A 10,780-nucleotide genomic window follows, 5' to 3' on the forward strand; every position below is an offset into this window, starting at 1 on the left:
CCTTGTTTTTATCATCTATATATAGCAATGAGGAAGCTGTTCCCTATAAATAGGTTTGCACAACTGGGCTGTGCCTTTTGCAAACATTAAAGTGGAAACGGCCCTGACGCAGATCAATAGTGCTTGCCTATTTCCCTGTGCTGCTCTGTTTATTTTTAGTCCCCACAAAGAGCCCAATATTTGTAGGAAAAACTCTACATCGCCTTCAAGAATATCACCAACTAATGACCTGAGCAGAAAAAACAATTTTGCATTTACTTTATTCCTATCATTCCTTTTTTTTTTTTCTTTTTTCTTTTTTCCTTATAGGAATAAATTCAGACTCGGCAGGAATTTGTTCTACTACCTCATTACATAGATTCAGGCCTTTGGGGAAAGAGATCATGAAGCTTATAAAATTCCATACCTCCTTTATTACTGCCTGTTTTCTTCCATTTGCCAATTTATCTAAGAGTTCAGTGCTCTATTCCACAGGCAGGGGAGTGCATGCTGGTGCACGTAAACCCAAAGAGTGAGCTTTGGTTGCTTAGAAATAGGAAGGAGTGTGACCCACCCACCCAGCCCCCCCAACCACCTCACCTCCCTTTACTTGTACATCATCATTTAGTGCATGAAGGAAACAGAGTGGCAAACTGCAATCAGGAGCATCAGGACGTTCAGAATATAAAAGGGGCATTAGAAAAAGCACTGGGAGCTGAAGCCGGTAATTGGCACTTGATTATCTACAAGTGTCGCCTTACCCATCTCTGCGTTTTCTATGAAGTTTATTTAGCAAAATGCCCTCACACAGTTGGGCACACGCGTTTAATGCTGGTCAAGTAAACAAGTTTCTCCCACACACAAATGGAATTGTGATTATCGGTTGCACCCTGGAGTCCCTGCTGAAACTGTGGATTCCTTGGCGACCCAGATAGAGTTCCATCATCCTGTTTGCATCCTCAGCTGCCAGACAGAAGCCTGTATGCAATGACATATGCTCAGCAGGTCTTGATTGAAAGATGAGATTATGGCATTGTGCGACCCTGCGTAAGTCACATAACTCCTTAGGGCATTCTTGTCCTCATCCAGGGGGTTTATCAGAGTCCGCGACAACAGCTATTCAGTGGGGCCGTGGGATCGCCCTGATTCTGGGCACAATTTTATTTGGCATCTGTGTATCATTTTTCTGAAAGAGGACACCTATCTTTTATTGTCTCAAAGATTCTGTGGCTATTCCCTGCCACCAAAAGTTTCAGAATCTTTAGCTGAGAGCTAGAGTCTCAAAAATTACTGAATTCGTGAATCCCAATACTTTGGAGCATGCATGCCATGCTTACTTACTAGATATGTGTGATGTACTATATTAGGTGCATTATCAAACTAGCATCAAAATCACAAAAAGTATAAGGTAAATAAACAATATTTATTTCTTTATATATCTAAGAGTACAGATACTTTATCTTAGAAAATAATCATTTTATCAAGAATAGTGTGAATGAATATGCCTTATGTTTGAAAAGCTGGATTAATTATTTGTGATACGTTAATCTGAAGGTCTAGTTCCATGTTCGGTTTATTTTACATAGCTGGGTTTTAATGGCTGTCATAGTTCTAAGCAAAAAAAAAAAAAAAAAAAAAATCACAGTGTGAACATTTCCAAACATTGTTTCTCACATTGTTCTCTCTATAATAAGTTTCGTTAAAATTCAGTTATCTTCTTATTCTTAAAATGACATCTTTATCTTGAAAGGACAAATTAGTTATGCTCTGTATTTTTAAATAATGACCCATAGGTAGCATACTAGAGTGGCTCATTATCACAGAGATGGTTAAGAAAATAGGGAACCTTTTACTTTTTATAAGAAGAAAAATGAATGTAACTTATCTGTAAGTTTGACAACTCAATTATTTTTTGATAAGATAACCAGCAAAACTCTGTGTGGTACAGAAGATTTTCATGGTCCCTTCTCAACTTAATACAAAATATTGTATTGCTTTGACTACACTGTATATTACACATTTGTTTTTTATAAAATTAATTATGAAGTATCCCACAGCATTTTGTATACCTCTGGCTTCAACATCTTGGCTGCCCTAGCTTGCTTATGAATGATGCAGTGAATGAATTTATCTCTTATAACCTCACCCTGGAATCCTTCTCTAAGAAACAGCTGCTTCTCAAGAGGGAACACTACTTGGTTTTTCTAACAAAACATTTTCATAAAGATTGTGAATGAATTTCATCTAATGATGGCTCACCAAAAGGGGGCACTTAGTGTATTTCATTGGTGAAACAGAAATGAGCAAATACAATAGGCTAGATCTAACATCTTACAAACGTAAAACAAGTCTTCTGCCCTCTGTAACCTGTTCCAATATGTATTTGCTTCTTCAAGATACAGTAACACCTTCAATAATACTTTCACAGCACTTTGTGACAGAGAAACTCATTTTAGATAGTTTTCAACATAGTATCTTATCTGGGTTTGTACTGGGAGGAAAAACAGTTTTTGGTTTTTTTAATTTTTATTTTTTTACATTTGTTTATTTTTGAGAAACAGACAAAGCATGAGTGGGGGGAGGGGAGGTGGGCAGAGAGAGAAGGAGACATAGAATCTGAAGCAGCCTCCAGGCTCTGAGCAAGAGGTCGGCACAGAGCCTGATGGGGGCTCGAACCCACAAACTGAGATCATGACCTGAGCCAAAGTCGGACGCTCAACCGACGGAGCCACCCAGCCGCCCCAGAAAGACAGTTTTTAAACATATGTAGCTTTTTTACTTCTGCATACAAGTAAAAACTTCAAAACAGGCTTCAGAACATCATTTAGTGAAATTTTATAAAGATCAGTAGGTGAATTTAAACATTGGTTTCACAAGCGCAGGGGTATTCTTATTTTTCTGTGGCACTTTCATATTATCATTTTTCAAGGCAAAGTATACACTTCCTTCCAATATATTCATTCTTAATGACAGTACATGTCAGTCTGTGTTTCATTCCATCATCTTGATAGTTTTGGAATTGGGGGCTAACGTTTGATCAGTACTGATTGTGTTACAGTTTTTAACTCCCAGCTTGGCTAATAAACCAAGAACCTAGAACAAAGTGTGTCCTAGAACAAAGTTGTCAATTCCATTTCAAACTGTTCACTTATTCTTGCTTGCACAGTTAGTGATACCTTTAAATTTATACTTTTTTTTTTACAAGATTCTTTCTTTGTTAAATTTTTAATGTTTATTTATTTTTGAGAGAGAGAGAGAGACAGAGGGAGAGGCAGAGGGGCAGAGAGAGAGGGAGACACAGAATCTGAAGCCAGCTCCAGGCTCTGAGCTGTCAGCACAGAGCCCGATGAAGGGCTTGAACTCATAGAATGTGAAATCATGACCTGAGCTGAAGTTGGATGCTTAACTGACTGAGCCACCCAGGTGCCCTTTTACTGGAATCTTTTTAAGCTGCTTGCCTTGGTTGTTGTTGCTGTTCGGTTTTTGGTTTTTTGTGTTTTTGTTGTTGTTGTTGTTGCTGTTGAGGGCTACTTTAGTTGAAACTAACATTAAGCCAATTAATTTCACCCAACATGTACAGATACAATGCAACATGCTGTGGACAAGTGAGCAACCATCGCCCCCACCCCCACCTCGGACCCCGAACATACACCCTTCTGACTTAAAGAACAGGAGAGGGAGCAACTGTCAATCCATATATTAGTAAAACTTAATTTTTCTTATTTTTGGGGTATAAAAATGTGTACAAATTCCAGTATTTTCTTTCTTAGCCCCAGTGGTTTATCTTGCAAATTCCACCTTGGAAACCCTGATGTGGATAATCTCTGGTGCCATTTCCAGCTCAAAAATTAAAAATTAATGGATATTCTGCTAGCAGGGCACTGGCTCTCTTTGTTTGCTCAAAGAACTCCTATATAACCCCCGAATTTATGTTTCCTGGCAGCTCCGGAGAAACCCTCCACCCAAAAACCCCGTGAGTGAGGAAGGAAGGCAGGTCACCTGGCTGAGCTCTTCCCCTGCTGCCACCTAGGAGAGAGTCTGGCTGAATCCATCCAGAAGAACTGGGTAGGTTGACAGGTCTCTATCTCCCCATTAGCCTACCCTTCACACTCCGCACACACGGACTAGCAGTTTTCAGCCTCAGCAAACATTAAAACATGAGATTATGGGGGCACCGGGGGTGGCTCAGTCGGTTGAGCATCCGACTTCAACTCAGGTCATGATCTCACTGTTCGTGATTTCAAGCCCCACTTTGGGCTCGCTGCCATCAGTCTGTTAGCTACAGAGCCCACTTCAGACCCTCTGTCCCCCTCTCTCTGCCTCCTCACCTGCTTGCACTAGTATATATAAAACAAACAAAAAACCATGGGATTATGATGTGTGGCGCAGCAAAAGTGTTCAGGGCACAAGAATTTCCCTTGGAAGGTTTGACAGCTGCAAGTGGGAGGGATGAGGCAGGGTCATGTGTTTTCAGAGTGGTTCTGGACAGCCCTGTTTTCTGTGGGAAGAAGAAACAAATTGTATTATGTGGAAGGGAAAAGTCTTCTAAATTTAGAGTCTTTTATCACCTGGATTGTTGTCTCTGAGTCTGCTTTCCTACGTTTGCCTGGCGAGGCGCAGGAGCTGGGGAAGTCCGGGAAGACTGACTGCATCCAGCAGCGACAGAGCCAGGTGCCAGGCAGCCTGCCAGAAAACGCAGTCCAGTGACCACAGCCTCTTTCAAGAGTCGGGGAGGACAGTCATACATATCTAAGAGACATTCTTTGTTCGGAGGCAAGATCTGGTGACCCATGAGTAAAATCTCTTAAGGAATGGACTTACAACAAGATAGGTAGGTTTTTAGAATAAAGACAGGACCAAAAGATCATCTCCGAACTTTCTCCAGTCACATTTCCTCCATCAAAACTAGCTTCTCTCCTGTTTCTCAAACAGCTCCTAAGGACTTTCTGAGGCCTCCAATTCCTTTCAGGGGTCAAACGCTCAAAAACCAGAGGCTCCTTCACAGAAGCTAAGGATAATTCACCCTTAGGAAATTAGCTTGATTGGTTATGTCTGTATTTGAGGACAGGGCGGTGTATTTCTTTCATTGGAAAAAAGTTTTGTTAACAAAAAGACAACAAAAAACAATCCAGTCTAGGTTGTTTTCTGTATTTTAGAGATTCCACCAACATTATCATCAGAGAAACTGAAGATAAAAAAAGATTATTTGCATCTCCGTTAAAATTATAATACCCTGGGGCGCCTGGGTGGCGCAGTCGGTTAAGTGTCCGACTTCAGCCAGGTCACGATCTCGCGGTCCGTGAGTTCGAGCCCCGCGTCGGGCTCTGGGCTGATGGCTCAGAGCCTGGAGCCTGTTTCCAATTCTGTGTCTCCCTCTCTCTCTGCCCCTCCCCCGTTCATGCTCTGTCTCTCTCTGTCCCAAAAATAAACGTTGAAAAAAAAAATTAAAAAAAAAATTATAATACCCTTCTCATTAAGGTGTTTGGAAAATGACAAGATGGCTCTTACAAATGAAGTTTTTATTTGTGCTACTCCCTTGCCCATGGGTTTGTAAGTGCTGGTATTGTATTTCCTATACAAAGAGACACAGGTTATTAACCGTGTGAATCCAGGCTGGGTTCCTGTTACATGTTTGTACACTGGATTCCCTCTCTTTATTTTCTTAGGAAACCAGAGCTCCACAACCTACCTCTCCCAATCACCACCACCCCCCACCACCAGAAATTGCTTTTTCTGCACTGAAGTATGAAACCTACTGGTTACTCTTATTTGGCATCTGTGATCAGACACATTGTATTTGAGTTCTTGGATACAACACAGATGAAAGAAACAGCCACAATAGGAACTTAAGCAGCCAACTAGCAACCTGGTGAGTGAGTACTCTCCTTACAAATAAAAGTTACCAACCAGAAATTTTTACAACTTGCTCCCTATAGCTAGGAAAAATAAACAGGCTTGAAAGATGAATAGAATCCTACGGCCGTGATGCCAGACCAAGTCCACAGAAATAATCCAGTTTTCCATTTCTTTCCCAGAAGGTGTATTGCTCTATATCTGCCTTTATCAGAGGCAGGACCAGGACCAGGCTCAGGGGTTCTGACTGGGGTGGAGGGAGAATGGGGCGCCTGGCCATCTGGTCATTTATAGTGATATCAAAGAGAAAACTCCTAGCAGAAACTCACATGAAACTAATAATTGCATAAGATGGTAAAGAGTTCTACCAGGCACCTAAAGATGTAAATATTTATTAGCTATGCATACATTTTTGAAACTAGAAAAAGGATTTTTCAAAGATTTCCAAAGCAAAGATCTACTTCACACACTCCAAAATATTTTCCAAGATGTTCCCACTATCAACTGACATTCTCTGACAGAGGCCTAGAAAATGAGCTAACTCCACAGCTCACAAGCAGCTTGCTTTATGATGGGTGTGAACCAGGCACACACAATGTCACAGCCAGTCTCGAGTGCCACATCCCTTGTGGTTTCTCCCATCAGAAGCCAGTATCTCTGACTGCCAGTTGGAAATCTTTTCCAGAATTTTCATTCCAGAGAGATTTCTCTAAGAGCTGTGCTTCCAACCCCCCTTTCCAACATTCTATCCCTGGATCAGGTATACAAATCTAGGCTCTGTATTTAAGCTGGAGAAGGAATAAAGAGTAAAAACACTGTCAAAATACTTATTCCACTGAGCCTCCACACCACCTCCCCGCCCCTCTTGAAAGTTACAAGCTGCAGGAAATAATCCAGGTTCAAAGTAGAGTGTTTTAATCTGCATTAACGACCTTTGAAAGCATGAGCTTGGGAAGGCCTCTGAGATTCAAGCAGTGAGACTTTCCACACAGAATGCATGGAATTTGTAAGCCAAGGTGCTTCTGTGAAGGACTCTGTGCTAGAAGTGAACGAATACTCGGGGCACTTGAGCAACAGATTCAAATTCAATCATCTCGGCAGGCTTTCACCTCCACTTCCAAATAGCTGTGGGCTCTCTGGGCTTGTGTTCAACTGCCTAATGTAGCATGAGGGGATGGCTTCTCTCTGAATCCAAGGCTCCATCTTGGCCGGTCCTCCCCTCCCCCCAAGTAAGGTATTGTCTCTCATGGGGGCAGACACAGGAGACCAGTGCTTTTCTTCCTAGCCTTTTCTTTAAACATGAGAATATGCAAACATATGCAAAATTAAGCATACTCTGTGGTGAAAATTCCCACAAATAAATAATAAATCTTCCTCATATTGCTCAAAGAAGAAAAGGCACGGTAACTAGAGTCCCTAAAAGTGCCCCCCCCCCACATCCCCACCTTACCTTCAAATACGAAGATAAATGAGATTTTTAAGAGAATTCATTTTTAATTGCTTATTCCTAGTGAGGGATTTCAAACGCCAGGTAGATCTGGGGCTACGATTCTGTACAGCTGAGTATTGCTTCCCATGTATACTTTTAGCATGTAAAGGCTGCCATTTTAATTGGTATTCAGAGGTCTGCCAATGTGCAGACCCAAGCAGTTCAATTATTTTGACCAACTGGGAAAGTGAGTTATCTAGAAACAAATGGGAATGACAGATTAAAAGGCTATCCTTGCTAATACTTTCAAATTGGGCTAAAGTTAGTTATACCCTGTTGAGTCCTTCCACTTAGGACGAACAATGCAGCAAAGCATGGCGAGACGTACTGCTTGGGCCTCTAATCTTAGCTGTGACATTTCCTGTCTCATGTTCTACCATCAATAGTGACCTACTTGCTATAACCATGTGATTTCCCAACTGGGGCTTTTGATGCTCACACATGGGAAACACAATTATTTTTATATTTAGCACAAAGTGTAGCCATGAAACATTTCAAATGATTTTCAGTTGAACATATCCACACGAATCTTATTTTGCGGTAATCTTTTGTTTTGTTTTGTTTTGTGTTTTGCTTTGTCTTTTGGAGACAACAGTTACGACACATTAAAAACAAAGCTTTCACTCCCCCCGCCCCTTTTTTAAAAAGCAAACAGTGCACACGCTCCATTAGGCCAGTATCCAATAAATTGAAAACTAGCAAAAAGTGAAAGAATCTTGTCCTCGTTATCTCATCTGAAGAACTGGGCACACATGACTCTTGTTGAGAGTGATAGGGAACAACACTGCTGGTATTATGTAGGCTTGAAATCCTTAGCAAAATGAAAATAACTTATTAGTGGTAAGTAAAGAGGAGACAGAAACTAGCACTCAGAGGTGGAACAGAAGTATACAAAAGACACAATCACAGGATTTTTTATGCAAAAAAACAGACAAAACTAAAAACTCACCAAAACACAACACAGAGTAGGATTACAAATGCCTAGCAAGAAAGCCTTCCCATGCCACAAAATATGTCTGAGAGCCACTCAGGACAGCTGATTTACCAGGCAAAAGTCAAGCCGTCACACACAGTTTTCAAAATTAAGAAGACCGCCCTCATTAAAAATCTATGTCTGTCTGTATGCATGTAACACAGCAAACGACTGTTCACAATTTTAAACCTTGTCAACTTCGATCCGCAAACCCTAACGACGTGAACAGAGGGGTCCCGCACTCTACTGAAGAGAACTTGCTCCATGTCACGTGTGAATAAGCACATTCCCAAAAGTTAACCAAACCTCCAAAACAGATGTCAGGAGCCTGCAGTATACCTATCTCGGTGACTCTCCCAAACTCTGTGGCTACACCAGCTCAGAAGCAGCTGCTTTTGTGAATCATAAAGGACCTTTCAAAGCACAGGGTGTTCACGCATGGAAAAGCACATGTTCTCTGCCTCTGCCAAAGAAGCTTCACGGCCGCCCCCCTCCAAGTACTTGGGAAATATTCCAGCAATATGTGTGTACCCATTATGGATTCCTTCTCATTGCTACTGCGTGTGCTATACATTTTCTATAACCTCATGCTGTTTCCCACCCACACAGCTTAGAAAGAAAGAAAGAAAGAAAGAAAGAAAGAGAAAAAAAAAAAAAAAGAAACAAAGACTTTGTCGAGCCATAAAAGGGCCAATCTACTGTATATGAAAACTACCCTGTCAAAAGCCGTCTCTCAAGAGTTTATGTAGACCATGAACCTGCCTAATTTCAATAATGATATGTTGGCCCAGCCCTTTAATTACCCATCTCATTGTCACCTGGATCTTGATGGGCTCTTCCCCAATCACACACCCAAATCTACCTAGCTCATAAAGTGAGGAAGAAACGGCTCCCCTCCAGGACACACAGGAGGAAGGTACCATGTGAACAACATCGAAGTATCCTTTTCCATTTCCTCCCCATTCTGTGTTTTACTGACTTGTCTCTGATGCAAGACATAAAAACAATCTGGAAGAACTAGACTTAAAAATTACTCTCAAATATAGATGTGTTCTCACCATAACATTTAGATCTGCTTCTGGAAGTCTGATACGGGGGGTTTAGCTGAGAAGTGTATTTCATAGTAACGGCTCCAACAGGTTTTTGTGATAGCGGGAAGCCCAGAAGGCAGGAAAGAGCACCACGCGGGTTTAGACTCATTCCCCGAGTGGAGAGCGATGCCGTGGTTGGCGAGGTCACCTGAGGAAAGATCTGGGGAAGGTGAGCAGGTAGGAGGGGGATGTGAAGCTCCTGTCAAAGGTGAGATGATGATTTGTTTGGTTGAGTGGTAAAGTCACACTGGAGGCCGCAGAAAACAATGGTTCACAGCTCACTCAACAAATGACACAGCAACCCACAGAACGACAGGGAAAGGAAAACACAGACGCACATATTTTAGTCGAGAGGGTCCCGAGCTGAAAGCCAGAGAGAAAAGCAGCTTCAGAGGAAGGCACTGATTCACTTCTGTCAGTCTCTTCCAAATTAACATGGGAGGTAAAGCTATTTTTCAATTTGCACCTTCATAATTACCTCAGAATAATTAAGAACACAGTTCTAGGAATACATTATTTTAGTAGATACGTGAGTTCAAGTGAAAATTTATGTGTAAGCAGAGAAAACAATTTTGTTTTAGTGAATTTGCCACTGCAAATTATCATGCAATTATAAGTCTTCCAATTTACAATTGAGCTTTATATGTACACCTCCATCTTTTAAGGGTTTATGTCTAACACTAAAGGAGGTGGCATCCTTAAAACTATAATCAAAATAAAAACCGAAGTTAAGAGTATTACTCAAATCTCCCTCTTCGACCAAGCTCTTTTAAAACCTTTATGTAATATTATTGTAGTAAGTCTACCTTCTCTCCAAAGAATTCTGATATCTATATCTTATTTTACCCTCACAGAGAGACTGAGAGAAAAGTAGATTTTGTTGTTTCCAGATTTTATATGAAAAAAGCTACAGTGCATGCAGTGTAGCTCATTGACAACTGTCATCCATCTTTAGTCCTAGTGTGGGAGATAAAGGCAGATTATGGATCATTAGAAGTCAAAACTTCTAAATATTCCTTTCTTTATTAACTTAGTCGCTTGATTTTCCATTTGCTTTATAAACACAGCTAGGATCTCTGCCCTCGTGGAACTTCTATTCTAAGTGGGGGTGGGGGAGCGGACAGGCAAAACCAAGTAGACAGGTAAATTATGTAAGATCATGGCAAATACCATAGAGGACACAAAAACGGAGCAGAAACAGAGGATTGGAGGGTGGGGGATCCCCTAAGGAGATCAGATGGGATGGTCCTGAGAGGTCACTGTGAAGGGGAGCCCTGAATGGAAAGAATGGAGCCGTAGGAGCTAAGGATGTGTGATCCAAGCAGACGAAACAGATGCAGAGTCAGGGGTGAGAATGAGACCAGCTTATGAGACAAACAACAAGGAAGCTAGTGT

At 41.3% G+C, this 10,780-nt stretch overlaps 1 protein-coding gene and 1 long non-coding RNA gene across 4 annotated transcripts in view; one reads left to right on the forward strand and one right to left on the reverse strand.

The window, feature by feature from the left end:
* Positions 1–6,000, forward strand: part of LOC121010638 (uncharacterized) — a 32,302-nt gene extending 26,302 nt beyond the window's left edge. For all 3 annotated transcript variants that reach the window (XR_005781300.1, XR_005781301.1, XR_005781302.1), the window contains 2 exons: positions 3,923–4,044; positions 5,646–6,000. This is a non-coding gene — a long non-coding RNA (uncharacterized LOC121010638). The remainder of the gene's footprint in view (positions 1–3,922; positions 4,045–5,645) is intronic.
* MARCHF3 (membrane associated ring-CH-type finger 3) overlaps positions 1–10,780 on the reverse strand; it is a 148,997-nt gene that overhangs the window by 126,483 nt on the left and 11,734 nt on the right. The window lies entirely within an intron of this gene.

The sequence above is a fragment of the Herpailurus yagouaroundi genome, unplaced genomic scaffold, assembly GCF_014898765.1.
Source record: "Herpailurus yagouaroundi ecotype Mexico unplaced genomic scaffold, PumYag 192, whole genome shotgun sequence".
In the NCBI taxonomy this organism is placed as follows: Eukaryota; Metazoa; Chordata; class Mammalia; order Carnivora; family Felidae; genus Herpailurus; species Herpailurus yagouaroundi.